The following is a 4,965-nucleotide window of genomic DNA, read 5'->3' on the forward strand; positions in this document are numbered from 1 at the left end:
TCAGCACGAGTCACACCTTTTGCCAGATGAATAACAGAATGACCGCATGTCAAAAAAGTCTCTCCCTGACAACCTCCTCCACAGGGAGAGACACCAGCACTGTGTTTATGGTGAAATCAACCTTTCCGAAATGTAATGTAGTCCAAAAACAAAGAGGAATTTTTCAGAGCCACTCGCACACGCAAAGAAAAACAAGCGCACTCACACATGAGAGGCCAGAGAGAGGACGTAATGCTGTTACTAAGTGAGAACTTTGCTGGATGATGTCTGCGTCACAGATGCGCTGCTTTGATATTGATAAACCATTGAGGAGATTAACCTCATGCCAGACCTTTACAAACACTTAATTATTCATTTGGATTCTATCAATAAAAGGCCATGAGGGCCCCGGTTTAATATGCACCAACCAAAATGTCCCATACATGAAATGCATTGAGAGCTGCAGACATGGCATGGCTGCGTTAGAGGATCCTATTAACGTTTGTCTTTCATCAGTAGCTTGGCTATTTAGCAACACTTTGCACTTCATTCATGCTAAATTGGAAAAAAAATAGAACGGAAGGGGTTTGTTATTTTGGTACGATTCCGAATGGAAACGCAAAAAGACAAATCATACTGTACTAAATTGAATTATTCCATAATGATTTGCTCTCTGGATTTTGGTGTGGGGAATTAGAGGCAGGAAAAAAGCTGTCCAAGATAAGTGTTTTTAAGAGATCATTCACTTAATCAGGCTTAGGTTTTAAGGTGAGCCTTAATGTGTTTATCCTTGTGTCCCTGCTGGCAGCCATGCCTCAGGCTATTTACAGTGATATCAGCTCTGACTTTGTGTCCGTACCTCATACAACCCCTACTTCAAAAATCCTGAACTATCACTTTAAGCTGCTGGCTGGATTGAATTAAAGGACATTCCCAGTTTCCTTCAAGGCCCATAGCTTTCCTTGTTTACGGTCAATCAGCAGATATTCATTAACTTCCCATAATACTGGAACACATATGTCGCTGTGGGCAGAACCGAACAACCAAGCATGGACATAAGCAGTAAACGTTGACTTTTTTATGACGTTGTTTATTAACCATAAATGGGTGTCAGTCAAGCCAGTCTGATGGCGTCAATCAAAAGCAGGTCTTTCTGAACATCTTATCGCATACACTGTAAGACGGGTCTAGTTAATAGTGGATATTATTCATGTGATGCATCACTGGCGTGTTTACACGCCTTGTCTTTGCAGAAAGAGCGTGGCTGCATTAGCATGGCTTGCCCTGCTTTGAGTATAATCAGTGCTCTTCACAAGTATCGGGGAACAATATGGTTGCAGTCCAGCCTCAACGAGCAGCAACACGTTGCACTTTCATTGGGCTTCCTGCCGTAGCATAGCAACAATTGCCTGGTAGCCTGCTTCGAGGTATGGCGCCGCTTCAGATCCTTGTGTTTTCAAAGCCTTCATTCTCATCAGTGTGGCGAGTGAGTGGCGTAAATGTACACTGAAGTTGAACCTTCATTTTCCTGAAAGGCTTGTCAGGTGCACTGTTACACCGTGGGGATATGAGGTCTGACCTGCCAGTGTGATCGTATCAGTGTGTAAAACCATGTCGAACAGTAGATAATCGTGCATCACAGCCAAACTGAATTGTCTAACACATGCAGATCCGAGCTGATATTCACCTGCTCCCAAACAAAAGTCATAAATCTACTGGCAGATTCTGATTTCTCATAGGAGAGAGGGCATTAAATATGTAATAATTACATATTTTAAATTTAAATGAATTTAAAGGGGACATATTATACCCTATTTCTCCAAAATTAACCTAGTTCCCTGGTGTCCTAATGAACATGTCTGTGACATGCTTTGGTCAAAATACCATAAGAATGAAGCGCCACAACAGTTCAATCACCCTGCCAAAACAGCCCTGTTCGGAATGCTCGGTTTAATAGTATCTCTTTAGGTCCACCTTAAAAAAAAAAAGTAAAACGAAACTTAAGGGGCAGGAAATTACATCAGCCACATAGGCTACTGGGAGCTAACAGCAGTTAGCATTTGGAAAAGTGATCATTTGCAGGCTCTAGGAGGCACATTGCCGTCATATATAACATGTATCCACTGGACAGATAAATCATGAGGCTGGAAGTTTGTGTATACCGTTGCCCTCGCCAGCACTCTCGAGTAGCTGTTAGCTATATGAACAGACAGACTATGTACAGTATGATATGATTCTGTGCTTTATAAATAAAATGTAATTGAGTTGAGTGACACAACAAAGGAGCAAAATATTAGAATGAAATATATCATATGATAATAAAGTGTAAAAACTGTAATGACATACTCTAGAGCTATATATATATATGTATATATATATACATATATATACTTTTTTTGAAGTATTAGAATGATTAGAAAGGTATTTCACTATACCAGTGTTTGAAGTATACAGTATGTGAGGAAGAGGAGGATGATGAGATAGCAAATTCGCTTATTGGTAATAAATTTAAGTATGTCGCTGAGGTTGTCCGGCCTATTTACGCCCCTTATTTTAATGCTGGCGATAATAGTTTTACTCTTGACAGCTCAACATCTTCGCAGCTGGTACTTGGTATGAAAAGTTTGAGATCCACTGCTCTAGCCTAAGTAGAAGCATAAAAAAAAATTCAATACATTTGCAGTCCAGTCAATTTGCGTGAGACACGTACTAATCGTGAACTTGCGTGGGGAAAACATTTAATTTAACACATGATTTAAACATTTCATCTGTGACAGATTTGAGGGTTTTTAATGGATATGAACAGCAAGAGGAAGCCAGTGACTGGGAGGCACCGATGCATTAACCATGTGATACTATTTATATCAAAGGAGCAAGGGTGACCCAGTAACTCACATGTGTTATGCAACATGTGAATGGAGAAAAAAAAAGAAGAATATGGTACATGCACATCTCTGAGGCTTGGATCTTCTTGTTATAGATGCCAATTACAGTTAATTGCAATAATCGGGGAACACTATTGTGAGTGAGAGCAACTATGGAGGGGATTAGAGACTGAGCATGCTCAGAGACTGAAGGAATCTTTGTACCATGTCATCAAAATCCACATTCCATTCCATTGTGCACTGACACTGCTCAACAATGGCTCCTGCCAACATCACCACGTGGGAGATGGATTGCTTTCAAAGAATACATGCGGAGTATGTGGACAAGTCTGCAGATTTAGCAGTTATCCACCACGCATTTATTCTTATCTTGGCACCTCCACACAGGGAAAAGACTGGCTACAACAATGAGAACACATTGAAACGGGATTTCCAACTATTTTGGGCCAGGGAGAACCTCGTTCATAATCTAACTCCAAACTTACTACCATTGTGAGATGCTGTACAAACTCTGCCATGTTGGGGTTTCCCTCTCTTATTAACTGTGACGTGTCAAGGAAGCCGTTGCACTTCACAGTGATACAGCAGAGCATCGTGTGCACAGACTGTGATAAAACAAAATTGACTGAGCCCTCCTGTTTGAAAAGTGAAGCCCATGAAGTAGGACACACCTAGCAGTTAGCCACCAGGGGGCGCCTCCAATGGTAGCAAAAATAAATCAGTTGGAAAACAGTAGTGTTTGCTGGTCTTTTATTTATGCATACATTTTGCCCTCCATTCCTTTTGTAGAAAATGCTCTGTGACGCTATCATACAGCTTGGTGTCTTTTCCAGGGATTTTAACCCGGAATCCAAATGCTTAAATGGCCATCAGGGCGAGATTACTTAAAGGGGACACATTATGCAATATCAACTTTTTAATCATTTAAATCCTTATATTTGGGACTCTAGGAGAATCAGTCGACAAAGTGTGAAAAAAGATGACTCAATCATGTTTTTGTGTTCCTCCTCAATCTAAGTACAGGAGATGAAACGCGTTGTTGACTTTCGCACTCATTGGAACGTCACAATGCGCTAAATTCCTGGAATTGTTGTAATTGACAACTTTTCCAGTGGATACATGTTATATATGACAGCAATGTGCCTGCTGGAGTCTGCAAATGATCACTTTTCCAAATGCTTTTCCCAGTAGCCTCTGTGGCTGATGTCATTTCCTGTCTGTTAAGTTTCATTTTACTTTTTTTAAGGCTGACCTTTAAGGTGGACCTAAAGAGATACTTCTAAACCGAGTGTTCTGAACAGGGCTGTTTTGACTGGGTGATTGAACTGCTGTGGTGCTTCATTCTTATGGTATTTTGACCAAAGCATGTCACAGACATGTCCATTAGGACACCAGGGAACTAGGTTAACTTGGAGAAATAGGGTATAATATGACCCCTTTAAACAGTTGTAGCCCCTTGTGTTTTGGGTGTATGACTTTGACCTGCTGATGGACCTCCACTTGTTGCCATTAATGACAACAGATTGTACAGCTGAGGTATTACACTATCCAACTCCATTGTCTTTAAAAAAAAACAACAACTCGCAAATCACACAGCTTTCTAGCTGGCGACTTCTTACGTGATGTAAAACACGAATAAGCATTTTCCTACAGAGTTAATGGTCTTGATGGCCCGTTTCAGGTCTTCTTCAATGGTATATAATGTCAATTTTGTAAAATATGTTTCCATTAGAGGAAGTAGATGATGAAGTATGGCGCATACGAGTTGACACCTGAGAGCTATTGTAAGGTCCAGTGGGTGCCCGGTTGCAGATAACTTCTGTGAAACTGACATGTCGCCGGCCATATTTCTAAAGATCTCAAGGTTTCACAGTGGGAGTTCATTTCGCAACCAGAAGACTATGTCTCGTTTGTTGATAAAAGACTATTTGTGCTGCAACTCCGCTCTGGAAACTCATCACATTTTCTCAGCTCAGTTTCAGACATGAAAGCATCCAGAGATCTGATTTATTTTTATTTTTTTTACCTTTATGTCTTCTTGCCTGTTAGTGCAAAAGTTTATAGTATTTTGCTCGTTCTTTTTCAGACCCCCAAGCTATCG

Source organism: Microchirus variegatus (genome assembly GCF_963457635.1).
Source record: "Microchirus variegatus genome assembly, chromosome: 2".
NCBI classification, from domain to species: Eukaryota; Metazoa; Chordata; class Actinopteri; order Pleuronectiformes; family Soleidae; genus Microchirus; species Microchirus variegatus.